This window comes from Perognathus longimembris, chromosome 28, assembly GCF_023159225.1.
Source record: "Perognathus longimembris pacificus isolate PPM17 chromosome 28, ASM2315922v1, whole genome shotgun sequence".
Taxonomy (NCBI): domain Eukaryota; kingdom Metazoa; phylum Chordata; class Mammalia; order Rodentia; family Heteromyidae; genus Perognathus; species Perognathus longimembris.
In genome coordinates this window covers 26,123,047-26,140,349 of record NC_063188.1, presented here as the reverse complement: position 1 = coordinate 26,140,349, position 17,303 = coordinate 26,123,047, and the positions used below count along the sequence as shown (strand labels likewise).

Below are 17,303 nucleotides of genomic sequence, written 5' to 3'. Positions count from 1 at the left end.
AAAATTGGCAGCGATGTTTGCACTTAGGATCTTGTGCGTGCTACGCAAGCGCTCTGCCACTTAAGCTCCACTACACCACTTTTAGTTTTGTTGTTTTTTTTTCTAACACAATTTCTAATTTATGCTACACTCCAGCCTAAGCAGTCTCAATTGTTTTAAATCACATTATACTTGTATATATTGTATAAATTTATAAGGTACTTTCACATACATGCATGATCTTACTTGAAACTAAAGCTATATTGTGAAAGCTTTCTTTCACCTGTATTATTAGCCCCACACAAAATATAGCAAAACACCTTCAAAAACAATAGGCTAACTTTGTATCACAGGAAAACCTATCTTCTGTTACAAAATCTAGTAGATTATCCAGAAAATAATGTCCTAACCTAACAATGTTTTCCAGTTGAATATGTGTATTTGTAACATTTTCTAAATATGCAGTATATACATAATGTATGTATATATACATATGTATGCAACAGTTCAAATGTAGATATTATAGTTATCCATGTCCTAACAACCTAGTCATGAACCTTGCAGGGGTTTCTCTTCCTGTGGGCAAAGGCTGCTTAGGCATGACTGTTAAGTAACTCCACTTGCATCTTTCTATAAGAAGAATGAAACACTGACTGGAATGTATACTAACTCAATCTGTGTTTGTTTTTACTTATGTACCAGAATTTTTTATATAAACTGACACTGATTTATTTACAAACACCAAGATGAAATTGTAAGCTTCAGTATCACTTACTTTCCTTCTAATACTCATTGGTTGTACTCGGAGTTAGCTTCTCATTTAGTTTTCAGTTTGCCTTGTTCTTTGGGTGGTATCAGGCTATGAACTCAGACTTTCATGCTTGCTAGGCAGGTATTCTAGCACTTGAGCTAAATCCTTAGTCTATTTTTTGCTTTAGTTATTTTTCAGGAAGAGTCTCGTGTTTTTTCCTGAGCTTGAACTCTTACCTTCCCACTTTCATGGAACTACAGATGCACAACACTATACCCAGTTTTTTGTTGACTAAGATGGGATTTTGCTAACCTTTTGCCTGAAATTACAGACATAAGCCAGTCTTCTCACTCTTGATGGCTTTTGTTTTTGTTTCTTATAGTAGGGATTGAACTAAGAGCCTCACACATGTTAGGCAAGGACTTTGTGCTTGCTGAGCTGTACTCCAACCCCCAGGAAGCGCAGAGAAAATGTGCAGCAGAAGGCAAAAACCTTAAAAGCCACTTTAAAATCTTGTCTATCATAACCATAAAGGTCATCAATTTAATTTTAGAAATATGAAATTCATGAAGAGACCATATTGTCAGGTGTGAATACCCATATGTACACACAAATACTCACCAAAGAGCAGGTGCTTGATATCTAGTTCATACAAAAGCATTTTTGAGTGTTCTGTGTATCTAATGTAAAAATCAAAGGATTTCAATTGCTAGCTCTGATTAAAGAAAAGATTTAGAGGCATTAGGACACATTTTGTTTCTTTGATGTATATGCATCTCTTCAAAACATTTAATTGGTCCATTATTGGTTGGAACCACTATTGATAGGAAAACCTCAAGATTCACAGGGCTTTTGGATGGCATACAAAGAAGGGTTATTCTTTAGGAGTTAAGGATAAATCTGACTAAATAAATCTGCAAGACCTATACCCTAAAATCAACCAAACATCGATGAGAGAAATAAAAAGACCTAAATAAAGGGAAAGATACTTTCTTTTCACAAAAGCTGTAATGTCATTATGCTCTCAATTCTCCCTAAACAAATCTATTGTTACAAAGTAGTCAAAAATCCCAGCTAGCTTGTTTGTAGAAATTGATGCGCATTCTAAAACTAGTGTGAAATTGCAAACAACCTAATATAGACAAAACAATCTAAAACGAAGTTGGAGAAGTGACACTTGCTTATTTTGACTTTTCTTAAAAACCTCTGATAAGCAAGATAGTAGGATTGTATAGTGAGAGAAAATAGACTCCACAAATAGTCCCGCTATATATACATATATATATAGACAAGTTATTCAACAAAGTTTCAGAGTCAATGTAGTTTTCAGAGAAACCTCTATAGAGTTTTCTATAATAGCTGCGTTTATTTACTTCTCTACCAACAACAATATATGAGTCCACTTTCTCTGTATCCTTACCAACACTTGTTATCATCTATCTTTTAAATAATAGCCATTCAATTATGAAACAATATCTCATTGTGGTTTTAATTTGCATTTTCTGATATTAGTTATGTTGAGCATTTTGTGGAGGAGTGTTATTTTGGTGTTTTTTTGTAGGTTATGGGGCTTGAATTCAGGGCCTGGGCTGTTGAGAATTTTTTATGAATCTATTAGATATTTTATCTCTTCTTTTGATCATTTACATATACAATCTGGCAATCCAAGAATTCTAGATATATATACATAAAAGAAATGAAATCAGTATGTGGAAGAGATATCTGCACCCCTGTGTTCACTGTAGCACTATTCACAGTAGCTATGAATGGGAACAAACTGAATGTCCATCACCAGATGAATACTTAAAGAAAATACACAAAACTGCCCTGTCTTTAAAAAGAAGGACTTTTTAAAATCTTTTTCTTTATTGTCAAAGTGAAGTACAGAGGGGTTAGTTTCATATGTAAGGCAGTGAGTACATTTCATATCCAACTTGTTACCTCCTCCCTCATTTATCCCCCACCTCCCCCATCCTCCTTTCCCTCTCCCCCCATGAGTTGTACAGTTGTTTACACCTAATGGTTTTGTAAGTATTGCTTTTGAAATGGTTTGTCTTTTTATCCTTTGTCTCTCTATTTTGGTATTCCCTTTCCCTTCCCTAGTTCTAATACATGTATATACAGTATCCAGGGTACTAAGATCAGATACAGTGATAGCAGAGGTAAAACCATGGGAAGGGAATATGAGAGGAAAAAAAAGAAAAAAAAGGGTACTGTATCACATGGCATGTTGAAAATAATTACAACAATGACATACCACTTGTTTCCATAACGTGGAGTTCATTTCACTTAGCATCATCTTATTTGTTCATACGGGCATAGCTATTGGGCTATTGTGATCTTCTGCAATGACTAACCTAAACATATACTAATTATTCCCTATGAGGAAAACCATAGTGTCCATGTACAAAGAACTTTTTGCCAATCTTTGCCACATGGGTGCAACCAGAGTATACTATGCTAAATGGAATAATCCAAGCACGAAATGACAAATAATATATAACCCCACATATATGGAATCTAAAGAAGTCAATCTCACAGAGATAGAAAATCAGAATGTGTTTACCAAAGAACAAGGAGGGGCAAAGGGGGCTGGGAATATGGCTTAGTGGTAGAGTGCTTTCTTGCATATGTGAAACCCTGGGTTTGATTCCTCAGCACCACATATATAGAAAAAGCCAGAAGTGGCACTGTGCCCTGAACAAAAAGAAGCCAGGGACAGTGCTCAGGCCCTGAGTCCAGGCCCCGGACTGGCAAAAAAAAAAAAAAAAAGAAAGAAAGAAAGGAGGGGGAAAGACTGAGGGAAGGGAAGATACTAATTAAAGTTTTAGCTAATGAGAAGACGTTTTAGTTATCTATTATTTTGGCAGTACTGGGACAAACTCAGAGCCTTGTGCTTGCTAGGTATGAACTCTGCCCTTGGAGCTACCCACCAAAACCTGCATGTTTCTTGTTAGTGGGTCTCATCTTTATGCCTAGGCCAGTATGGACTATGATCCTCCTACTTAAGCGTCCCATGTTTCTAGATGTTCAAGATGGATGTCTCACTAACTTTTGCCCAGGTTGTCTTAGCTGCTCCCAAACATGAGCCCCCATGCTCAGCTAATTATCCACTGTATTGTGGTCACAATTGGTGCACTGCTTAGTTGAAATTTTAAAATTTAACATTCTCGCCACAAAATGACCATTGTTAAGGCAATGGCTACCTAACTAAATTGAATCTACCTGTATTTCATGCATAAATCAAAACATTAAGTTGTACTCCATAAATAAAATTACCATTTGACTATTAAAAATGAAAAGTTCATTTGGCAGAGAAAAATAACTTGTATAAAAAATTCAGTAAGTAGTACTCAAATAACATTTATATGAACTAAGATCCATGCCTTCCTTATATTATCCATAAAGATTAACTAATAATACATTATAAACATAAATGTAAAACCTGGAACTGTAAAATTACTAGATGAAAACTTAGACAAAAATCTTTATGACTCTTGTTCAGCAAAGATTTATTAGATGTGACACTAAAACTATGATCCATAAAATGACAAATTGGTAAGTTGGATTTAATCAAAACAATTTAAAACCTGCTCCATAAAAGACACTGTTGAGAATGAAAATGAAACTACAGTGATATAAAAAATGGATAACCATATATCTAATAATAAGAACTTGCATGTGAATAAAGGACTTTCAAATCTCAGTAACAAAAGAAATCCAATTTAAAAAAAAAACTGGCAAACGACTTGAATAGATTCCCAACAAACATGTTTTATAAGTACATGAAAAGTTTCTCAACTTCATTAGTCTTTGGAGAAATGCAAATCAAAAACGCAATGAGATAATACTACATCATATTGGAATAGCTAACATTAAAAAGAATAACCATGCCAAATTTTAGCAAGAAACTGGAACTCCCATATGCTACTACTCCAAACAAACAAAAAGGAAAATAGGATCATTTTGGAAAGCAATATAGTAGTTTCTTTAAAACACACACACACACACACACACACACACACACACACAGAGAGAGAGAGAGAGAGAGAGAGAGAGAGAGAGAGACAGAGGCAGAGATGCAAACTTCTCAATAACATTAGTACTGCAAACAAACAAGAATGAAAATAGCATGATCAGTTTGAGAAGACAATTTAGCAGTTCCTTAAAAAAGGACAGGATAGGTAGGTAGATAAAAGTATGTCACAGTTGCAAATAACCATCATACCAGCCTATGAATAAGTGCCATATGTGTAGTATAAGTAATAAGAACTCATCTAAGCATCATTTGGTGAATAACTAAGTTGAAAACATATCCTGATGATACTTAGGTGTGACCTATGAAAGACATTCATGGAGAGACACAAAACAGTATGTATAATACACATGCATACATATACAGAGACAATGGCTAGAAAAAAATATATATATATAATTAAATACCAATGGTGATTAATAGGTGTTTTTTTTGTCTTATGGGTTTTTTTTTTTGCCAGTCCTGGGGCTTGAACTCAGGACCTGAGCACTGTCCCTGGTTTCTTTTTGCTCAAGGCTAGCACTCTATCACTTGAGCCACAGCGCCACTTCTGGCCTTTTTGTATATATGTGGTGCTGAGGAAGTGACCCTAGGGATTCATGTATACAAGGCAAGCACTCTACCACTAGGCCACATTCCCAGCCCTGATTAATAGTTTATAAGGGTGATTGCATTTTTAAAATTTTCTATACATCTCTTTTTTCTGAACTAAGAGAGAAATAACATGGTTTTAAACATAAAAAGGAAAGGCTTTAGGGAAAATTTGATGCAGTTATATTTAGATATGTCATTTGAGATAAGATAATGTACATTAGACATACAATACTAAAGCAGTTAATTAGAAAGTATTTATAAACAAATGGTAATTAAATCAAAGGAACAATTAAGAAGAAAACTCAAGGGAATTTTGACACACAGATTTAGTTGCCAGAGAAAATGCCAAAGGAACAATGAGAAATGAGAGAGGTGACCTGCATATGAGCAAAAAGAAGCAATGGATGTACTGTGTCAAAGAAAGAAGAGTATAGGGCACCTATTCTGAGTTGAAGGGTAATAACATTTACCATGTAGAAGTGTCAAAGACAAGTGTTGGGTTTTTACAAGTCTAGTCGCCTATTGAAAAAAAATTATCATGACATTTCTCTATAATACTGTCAGACTTTTGAAATGAAAATCTAAATGTTTCACTCAATTCAAGCTGATTTTCTCCTTTTCACATTAGAACTCATCAAAATCATGAATCAGTGCTAGAAAAGTATACAAAGCCAACATTGTCATGACCCTTGATGTCTACAAAACTGAGATCTTGAAAATGAAAATGATTTGCCTAAGGACCTACAATCATTTCACTAATAGGAATATTGGAGGTTTGATAAATGGATTCTTATATATTCATATTGTTTCACAATTCTTCCATTACAATCTTTTCCTTTCCTGTAGCACTGGCTGCCCAACACATTCCCCTTTTCCATTTTCCCTTCTCCTTTTTCTTAAACCAATTCCTTTCTTTGCTCATTTAACCATCTTAATAGAAATGCCTTTTTTGCAATTCTAGCACAAACTTTTCTACTTCGACCAAACTGACTTTGTGTATTTTCTGTCCACAGAAGCAGTAATGCAAACACCTGTGGGCACTAGTAAAAGGTTTGCCTGGGTTTGAATCCAAGCCCTGTCACTCACAAGTTGTATGACCTTGAATCTCAGTTTGTACACTTGTAGTTGTAGAATGGGTATACTAATTATTCCTTATCTATCTAGAGTCTCCGAGAGGTTAAATAATCTATTATACATAGCCAAGCAAAGGGGTGCACACCTGAAACCCAGATACACAAGAGACAGGTAGAAGGATCACTTGAGCCCAGACGTTCCAGACCATCCTGGGAAACATAGTTAGGTCCTATCTTTCAAAGAATCACATTTGGCTGGAGGTGTGGATCAAGTATTTGACCATCTTATTGGCAAGTAAGACATTCTGGGTTCAAAACCTAGTACTGCCAAAAATAAAAGAATATATCTACAAAATCATGTCAGTAATTTATTATGCTTAAAATACATAAAATTGTTCCTGGTAAATGGAAAAAGCTATACAAGTCTTAAACCTATATCAATGTTCATCACTAACTAATGGAGACTATCAAAAGTCACATACTATATTGTCCAAGAAGATTATACTCAAAACCTGACTTGTGGAATTATAACCCTGTTATACAACTACTTAATAATAACAAAACGGTCCATAATCTAACCAACACTGATGACTCCTTATATTCACCAACAGCCACAGCACTTGTTAGCTTTGTTTTGTGATTTAACTTGCATTTTTTACATATACAAAATAAATATGAAGGATGAAGTAAACACAAGACATATAAATATGTGCTACAAACATTAGGTACAGGGGCTGGGGATATGGCCTAGTGGCAAGAGAGCTTTCCTCGTATACATGAGGCCCTGGGTTCGATTCCCCAGCACCACATATACAGAAAATGGCCAGAAGTGGCACTGTGGCTCAAGTGGCAGAGTGCTAGCCTTGAGCAAAAGGAAGCCAGGGACAGTGCTCAGGCCCTGAGTCCAAGGCCCAGGACTGGCCAAAAAACAAACAAACAAACAAACAAACAAACATTAGGTACATGTAACTTTTCAGAAGCCACATTTTTTTGTTCTAGGCCTTTGAACACTAGGGAGAGTATTTTATACATACATCATATCTCAATTCAAACTAGCTGCATTCCACATTGTAGATAATGACATGTGGCTACGGACTATCATCACAGACTTTGATTTCTGGTTTATAGATTTGCAGGAAGCTGAAATATATATTCCAGATCATTCTTTTGAGCACTTCTCCCCTCACAAAATACTCCGAGATTATAATGAATGGCATCAAAAATGTAGCCTAAGTGTCCACATTAGAGGTTTTGCTAAGTACCACTAATAAATTTAAATGGCAACATACTATATGAAATGTTCTATAGAAAATACGAAAGTCATAACTGGTTTATTTTATACATAAAATATTAGCTATTACATTTCTGATTAATCCAAAATCCAGTATCAACTTTAGAAAACACGATTTTTTAAATTTTATTTTATTGTCAAGGTGCTGTACAGAAGGGTTACAATTACATATGTAAGGTAATGAGTACATCTCTTATTGAACATTGTTACCACTGCCGTCATTTTTCTCCCACTTTCCCTTTTCCCATCCCCGCCCAAGTTATAGAGTTCATTACCAACATAGTGTCTTGTGAGTATTACAGTTGCATTGGTTCACCCTTTGTCTTCTGTCTCACTATTTTGTTGTTCCCCTTCCCTTCCCCAATTGAAATAAACATTTATACAAAGACACAGAGTATCAAAATCAAATACAGTGACAACAGGGGATAAACCAAAAGGGAAAAATAAGTAATAACTGCACACAATATATTAAAAACAACAACCAAGTCTCGTGGCCTGATCCATCTTGGCCATGTGTGGTGGGTGCAGTGGGCAGGGTAGACATACCACGATTGTGAGATCACAAGCTGCCCCAAGCCAGGAGCCACTGGGACCCCGAGGGTATCCATATTCACGGAGTATTTCGGTAGTGGTGGCCTTGGGCCTTCCAAGAACGAGCCATTCCAGCCTAGGAGGACCAGACACCATAGCGCCTTGAGGGTGCCAAGAAGCGCCAGCCCTCCGGGACATTAGCTGCTGTCCCCAGAGCCTGAAGCATGTTAAAGCATGTTCTCCGCGAACCAGTATGCTCTGGAGGAGCAGGTGCCCCAGCCCAGCGCTGCTCTTGTGCAACAGCCCTTCCACAAACCCTGCCTGTCTTCTGCAGCCTCTCACCCCTGCGTGCCCCTGGCCTCCAAAGGAGGCTTTTGTAATTGCTGGTTTGCACACGACTCCATCCTGTGGCCTAGCACGAGTACCTACTGTGAGGTCCACGCCTGCCCCGTGACTTGGCCTTGGGGCAACATATGGGTGTCCAAAGGGGGCCCCACTTCTGGATGGGTCAGCCCCGTTTCATGTCCTCCAGGGATGTTGACAGCTTTGGTGCCTTCATGGGAAGACCGTTGAGTCTGGAAGCCCACAGCCCATTTCCTGAGCCCTTAGTGTCTGACCTCTCAGAACCACCTCCCACCCCCCACCAGGCCCTACAGACTATTTCCTGAGCCCTCAGCTCCCAACCTTTGCCCTCCCTACTCAGGCTGAGGTCATCCCCAGGGGCTGGGCCCAGGGAGGCTGCCAGCCCTCCACCAGCTCAGCCCCTAGGCCTGCAAGGAAGGGCCTGTGTCCACAGGCTCCCCTTGGCCCTGCCCCTGTGACAGAATGGGCCTCCAGCTTTACCATTTAGCCCCCCTGGCCCTCCTCTAGACCAGAACTCCACCCCCTGCCTCCTTCCCTCCTCCAAGACCCTCAGCCCTAGGTACCTAAAAGCAACTTTCCCCACTGACCACCCTCCAAGGCCCATTAACTCTTTTTTTATTTTTTTTTGGCCAGTCCTGGGGCTTGGACTCAGGGCCTGAGCACTGTCCCTGGCTTCTTTTTGCTCAAGGCTAGCACTCTGCCACTTGAGCCACAGTGCCACTTCTGGCCGTTTTCTGTATATGTGGTACTAGGGAATTGAACCCAGGGCCTCATGTATACGAGGCGAGCACTCTTGCCACTAGGCCATATCCCTAGCCCCCCATTAACTCTTTTTTACAACTGTTTGGACATGGTCCACCTCTTGTGTCCTCCTCTTCCTCCATTCCAAGTCCCTCACTACTTAGCAGCTTTCGTTGAGGGTATCAAGCTGTTTTCTTATAGTGTAACAGGAAAGGAAATAAATAAATAACTTTCTTAATAAAAACAGCAACAAAGAAAAAGCTCTTGTTTCCATATCTTGGAGTTCATTTAGCTTAGCATCATTTTATATGATCATACCTACATAGTCATTGAGCTATTGTGATCCTCTGCTAGGACTATCCTAGACATATACTAATTATTACAAATGAGCGAAACCATGGAGCCTGTTTCTTTGAGTCTGGCTTACTTCACTTAATATGATGAGAAAAGAAAATATATATATATATTTCCAGTCCTGGGGCTTGGACTCAGGGCCTGAGCACTGTCCCTGGCTTCTTTTTGCTCAAGGCTAGTACTCTGCCACTTGAGCCACAGCGCCACTTCTGGCCAGTTTCTGTATATGTGGTGCTGGGGAATCGAACCCAGGGCCTCATGTATATGAGGCAGGCACTCTTGCCACTAGGCCATATCCCCAGCCCTAAGAAGACATTTTTTTAAAATAATACTTCCTTGCCTAAGTTTGTGAAAACTTGGAACCATGAGATCTTTTTAAGAAAAAGAAAACAATTACATTCCCTTCAAGTACACAGAGAAATGAAAATTAGATTGGCAATAGCAGAGTTGACAGAAACTTTTAATAGACCTGCTGTATTACTCGGAAGGAAAGCAGCCAACTAAGACATCCAAATCTCATATGCTGTTTCTGTGTAGGGACACTACTCCTTAGCAATTTTCTCCCAAACATCTACTCCCCTTCAAGTCTCGGCTTCATATTTTTCTCCAGAAAACTTTTTCAGATATCTTGAACTAGAACAGATGCTTCTGTAATAATCTCAATGCACCCTGTACTCCTCAAACAATTACACCAATCGTGTTAATCATATTTGTCTTCTTTTTCTTTTCTTTTTCTGGGGAGCCAGTCCTGGGGCTTGGACTCTGTCCCTGGCTTCTTTTTGCTCAAGGCTAGCACTCTGCCACTTGAGCCACAGTGCCACTTCTGGCCATTTTCTGTATATGTGGTGGTGGGGAATTGAACCCAGGGCTTCGTGTATATGGGGCAAGCACTCTTGCCACTAGGCCATATGCCCAGCCCCACCATTTGTCTTCTTGCTAAAATATAAGCCCATAGAAGGATGGACTTGATCTGTCTTATTTATTATTGAATCCTGGTGTCTGAAATAAAGCCTGGCACATTGGAAGTAAACAAGTAAATATGGTTGGTTTAATTCATTAAGTAACTAAGAAATTATATTGTGTAATGAATTAACTACATTAGTTACCAACTACATCTAAAAGAGAGTAACAACAGTGTTTATTCTTTTAAGTACTTTATAGTCTGCAGGTGCAATATCATTCATCATATGGATTTTCTTGGCAAGGCTTACCATAGAAACTGAAATATTCTCAGATTCTTACCTAGTGAATTACACTTGAGTGAGGTTGTACTTTATTTTGATTGGAGTATCCATGAGAATTTAGATCAATCACTTCATCTCAAAGATGATTCTCAATGTGAGAAACTAGGACAAGTAAGCAATAGGCCCCTAGTTCAGTCCACTAATTGAGAATTTTTTTTGCTAGTCCTGGTGCTTAGAACTCAGGGCGTGAGCACTCTCCATGGCTTCTTTGTGCTCAAGGCCAGCACTCTACCACTTGAGCCACAGTACCACTTCCGACCTTTTCTGTGTATGTGATGCTGAGGAATCGAATCCAGGGCTTCATGCATGCTAGGCAAGCACTCTACCACTAAACCACATCCCCAGCCCCTGAGAAATTTTTTTTTATTATCTCTAACTTGTTGCACAAAGGAGTTGTCATTTAACAAAGCAGTTTATGAATGCAGTTTCACCCTTTCAACATTCTCATCCCCCTTGGACCCACCCCTTCCTTTACTTTTCTTAATTTTGTGGTATATACAAAAAACTGCATTCTCCCCACTTCCCCCATTTATTCTTCAACCCCCTCTCCCCACCATCCCCCTCTTCTCTTCAATGTATCCATATTCTGGTACTGATTTGGTGGACTTTGATTTAGTCTTTCTAAAGAATTACACTATTTGAGCTCACCATAGTCTATTGTATCCAGTTAATTCATTTGTAACCACTTGCTTACCACTCGGTGTGTATACTTATAAATTTATTGGTTCATTCTAGCTACCACAAATGAGGGAAACCATACAACCTTTGTTTCCCTGGCTTATTTCACTCACTATAATTTTTCCAAGTCTTTCCTTCCCTTATGAATGTTACAATATCATTCTTTCCCTTAACACATCCATCTAGTTTCTTTATTGAGAGTTAAATCAATAAAACTGTATTTGTATGGTTTCTTTGTTTTGGAGGGAATGCCAGTACTAGCACTAGAACTCAAGGCCTCGGTGCTGTTCCTTAGCTTTCTTTCTCAAGGCTGGTACTCTACCACATAAACCACAGCCACATTTCTGGCTTTTTGGAGATTAATTGGAGTTAAGAGTTTCACGATCCTGGCTTTCAATGACAATCATCAGATGTCAGCCCCCTGAATGTTGGGGATTATAGACAAGAGATACTGGCTCCTGGGTTTGTATGATTTTTAAAATTTGAAATGGAGCATAAACAGAAAAGTGGAATAATATTTATTAAAACAGAACAATTTCTGTGCCTAGAGATGTAGCTTACTGGTAGAGTCCAAGGCTCTGGATTTCATCACCAATATCTCAAAAATAAAGAATAATTGCTATATATTATGTTTGCTTTTCAGTGTTATTAACTAACTGATGAAACACTCATTCAGTCTTCTCAAGTACAATTCTAGGTGCTAGATGTATGCAAATCCCATAAAAAAACATCATCAATATACTATGGTGGAACAAAAAATAAGTATCATAAGTCTATTTAATTTGAAAATAAAACAATAATTTTATAAATGTACTGTTCTATAAACAAGAAATACATTTTTCTACAGAACATATTTAAAGAAATTGAATATTTAGGAAAACTACTGATTAAAACAAAAGCAGCTGGAAAGAGCAAACAAGAAGCAAAAGAAAAGACAAATACAGGAAACTTGAGAAAACAGTTTTAGGAATGTCCATGGTCATTAGCTTTTAGCCACCAGGAAGATGTCCAACCCAAACTAAGATTTAAATGCCTTTAGGGAAAAAAGTAGTTTCAATATTTAGCAGCTTAGTTACTAAGACAGTATCTGACCTAAATTCACAGTAGATCCAACTCTTATTTTGAATTACCTCATACCAATCTTTTTCTTGAGCTTATAAATATATTGGTGATATGCCGGACACAAAACATTTTAAAACAAAGACCACACAGACATTTTAATATGAATCTGAATTGAGCTAACAAACTAACTACCAAACTAAATAATGTATGTCCTGGGAGAAATCACAACCCCAAGCAACTACATAACATTATTCTGGCATTATACAATGCCAGAAGGAAAGCTAGATCAGTCAGGAAACCACCTCTTGCACTTATGTGTCCCCCTTCCAGTCTGCGAAAGAGTTTTCACAATCAGTGAAGTAATTTGAAATACAGTGTCAATGTCTTTTGCTTCAAAGTTCAGTATTTCATTATCACGTAAATGTATTTCGACATATCTATATGAAGTATGGTAAATTTTGATATCAGAAACAAAGAGGTCTGAAAGAAAATGTTTTTAAATTGTAGTTCATATAGTTTCCCAGATCTGCTACTTTGGTTTATTATTCTTATGATGGAATCAAGTGAAGAAAAGATAGAGATGCTGTTAATGGAATCATTTAGAAGGTACAACATAAGAAAGTCATGTCCTTCATTGAAATATAATTCAGGCAATCTTCATATTAGTCAGGTTTACCAGATAAGTAAAACCAAATAGGCATGTGTATGTGTGTGTATATTTATTTGTCAGATGTACATTGTTCTAACAAAAATATCTGAGATAACCAATCTAAAAGGATGCAAGGTTTTTTTTTGTTTCACACCATAGTCTTTCAGCATGTTGATATTAAACCTGTAGCAAAATATTGCATCATAGTAAAATAACTATAGTTGTCATCATTTAACTGTATGTTTCAAAATAAAGAAAGTCAAATGTTCCCAACACAAAAAAATGATAAATGTTTGGGGTAATGGATATGCCAATTACCCTAAATCTGATCATTATTCATTTCATACATATATCATAATGTTATAACATACTCAAAAGTACAGGTTAAAATTAAATTTATTATAAATAGACATGTTAAAGTTTCCATTAATTTTTAAATAAGTTTTAATTATGGTAAAGAATATGTAACATAAAATGTATTATTGTAACTATTTTAGTTAAAATAAAATTGTAAATTGTATACTACTATTGAATACATTCACACTGTTGTACAACCAATATCCAAAATTCTGCATCTTAAAAAAAAAACTAAAACTACTGAACAAAAGCCCAATTTTTTACCTCTCAGCCCGCAGAAAACATCATGTGCTTTCTGGTTCTATGAATTTGACTATGTTAAATATCGCATATGAGCCAAATCATATACTATGTGTCTTTCCATGACTACTTTATTTTACTTAACATAATGTCTTTCATGTCCATTCATGTAACAAATGGCAAGAGTTCTAGCTTTTAAAAGATGAACAATGGAGCGCGAGGTTGGGGAGTGCTGAGCCGCGCGTCGTGCCCTGCGCTGCCCAGACTAGCGAACAATACAGTCAAGATTGGTAAAGGTGACCCCAAAAAAGCCAAAGGGCAAGATGTCTGCATATGCCTTCTTCGTGCAGACATGCAGGGAAGAGCATAAGAAAAAAAAAAAAAAACCCGGAGGTTCCTGTCAATTTTGCGGAATTTTCCAAGAAGTGCTGAGAGATGGAAGACAATGTCTGGGAAGGAGAAATCTAAATTTGATGAGATGGCAAAAGCAGATAAAGTTTGCTATGATCGGGAAATGAAGGATTACGGACCCGCTAAGGGAGGCAAAAAGAAGAAGGACCCCAATGCCTCCAAAAGACCACCGTCTGGATTTTTCCTTTTCTGCTCGGAATTTCGCCCTAAGATCAAGTCTACAAACCCTGGAATGTCTATTGGTGATGTGGCCAAGAAATTGGGTGAGATGTGGAACAACTTAAGTGACAATGAGAAACAGCCATACATCACCAAGGCTGCGAAGCTGAAAGAGAAGTATGAGAATGATGTTGCTGATTATAAGTCTAAAGGGAAATTTGATGGTGCCAAAGGCCCTACTAAAGTTGCCCGGAAAAAGGTGGAAGATGAAGATCAAGAAGAGGAAGAGGAGGAGGAAGAGGAGGAGGATGAGGAGGAGGATGAATAAAACAAAATTGATCTGTCTCCTTGTGAATATCTTAGAGTAGGGGAGCACCGTGATTGACGGATCTCTTATTTGAGATGTGTCTATTGCTCTTATTAGGTTTAATTACAAAAATTGATCGCGATCATTGTAGTCTCTCAAAGTGCTCTAGAAATCTTGTCAGTGGTATACATGAAGGTAGCCATGGGTGTCCAGAGCACCTGAAACTGTATCAAAGTTGTACATATTTGCAAACATTTTTAAAAAAGAAAAGGCACTCGTGTTCTCCTCTCTGTGCACTTTGCTGTGGGTGTGACAAACCATTTGAAGATGTTTCTGGCATTTTGTTTTCAATCTGTAAGGTGGTGTTAACTCTATGGTTATTGGCTAGAAATCCTGAGTTACCAGCTGTACATATCTCTAGTTTGTAAAAAGAACAAAACAACCGAGACAGACTCTTGATGCTCCTTGCCTGGCGTTGAGGCTGTGGAGGAAGATGCCTTTTGGAGGGTCCGTAGCTCAGGGCATGCACTGTGAGGCTGGACCTGTTGACACTGCAGGGGCATCCATTTAGCTCCAGGTTGTCTTGTTTTTGTATATAGTGACATAGCATTTGCTACCATTCTTAGCTGTGGAAATGGGGGAGGGGTCAGCTGGCATGAGAAGTGTATTTTTTTTTTAGTTAAGTGTAGTAGGTTTTAAACCCTTTGTTTTTACACAAACTGGAACTGTTCATTGTCAGCAAAGGAAAGTTCAAGAACCTTCTGTACTTAAATCCAATTTGCAATGTTCTGTTATTTTTTTGTATGTTTAGAATGTTGAAATGTTTTTGAAGTTAAAATAAATAGTATTACATTTTTTAAAAAAAGATGAACAATGTTTCACTGTATATATATATATATATATATCATTTCCTTTATTTATTCATACATTAATGAATATTCTGTTTACTTCCTGCACTTCACTGTTGTGAATACTTGATATAAGTATGAAGATGCATCCTTCCATCAAGGAGCTTAGTATTTTAGCCCATATACAAATCTTAAATAAAAGATAATCAGTGGCATCATAAATATACCATGAATGACATGTACAAATAACAAGTGATAACAAGATAATTTATAGGGCTTACTGAGTCCAACTGTGCCAGGCAACATGTTAAGTGTTTTTTGGGAATCATCTCATTCAATACTCTTAATAATTCTATGAAATAGACAAATAGAAGTAGAATTGTAGCTCAAATGGTAAAGTATCAGCCTTCAAAAAAAAAAGCTGAGACAGCACCCATACCCTGAGTTCAAGTACCAGTACCAGTACAAACAAACAAGAAACACTACAATTATGCTAAGAATGATGATGGGGTGACACTGATCAAGACACATTGTACTCATAAACTTACATGTTGAATGGTAACCTCTTTGTACAACTACTTAGAAATAATAAAATATGATACAAATATAATAAAGTATTTTTAAAAATAGACCCCATGCTATAGAAGATGAAAGGGAAGACCTGGAAGACCCTAAGCAACTCATCTTAATTCTTGCATTAAAAGACAGAGCCAGAACTCAACTGCAGGGTCAACTGATTCCATCATAGATTTTAGCACTTCTGTAATCAAACAATTGCCCCTCATCCATTGTTCTAATAATATTTCCACTTGTATTACTCCTAGTAATCACAATTCAATATTCACAGTATATTCATCCTATTAACAGTAGAATAAAATATGTTCAGGTCCATAGAAAATTCTTGAAAACAATATCCTCAACACTTGCTAGCTATGAAATCAATTGACTCAGCAAGGAAACAAAGTTTATATTATCATGAACATCAAAGGAACAACAAAAACAAAAGGGAAGAATTGTTATGTGATAAGTTCTTGGTTGCCACAGAGAAGTGTCCCTCTTGTTCTTTACATATTTGGCACATAAACACAAGCAGGGCAATAGTAATATTTTTTCAAATATAATAAACCAATTCTTGTCTATATTTTCTTTTGTCTCCAAGGAGGTCCCTATGAACATAGTTTTTTAAGTTATTAAGTCCAGTTTTTATTACCATGACAAATACATGAAATAATCAATTGGCAAAGAGAAAATTTTTACTGTGTCATAGTTAGAAGATTTTAGGAAACAATACATCATAGTGTGAGTGCATGATGGAACAAAATCACTCACCTCATAGTCAGGAAGGAAAAGAGAGAAAGGGAGAGACTGGAGTTCCAATTTTTTTTTTAAGACATGATTCCCTCAAAAGAGGAAATGAGAATGGCCAAGAGACACATGAAGAAGTGCTCTACATCACTGGCCATAAAAGAAATGCAAATCAAAACAACACTGAGATTCCACCTCACTCCAGAAAGAATGTCCAATATCAGAAAAACTAACAATAACAAATGCTGGAGGGGATGTGGCCAAAAGGGAATCCTACTACATTGTTGGTGGGAATGTAAACTTGTTCGGCCACTCTGGAAAGTGGTATGG

General features: G+C 37.2%; 1 pseudogene; it reads left to right on the top strand.

Annotated features, from left to right (window-relative positions):
- Positions 1 to 8,489: 8,489 nt before the first annotated feature.
- On the top strand, positions 8,490 to 15,022 carry LOC125342986 (annotated as a pseudogene).
- Positions 15,023 to 17,303: the final 2,281 nt, after the last annotated feature.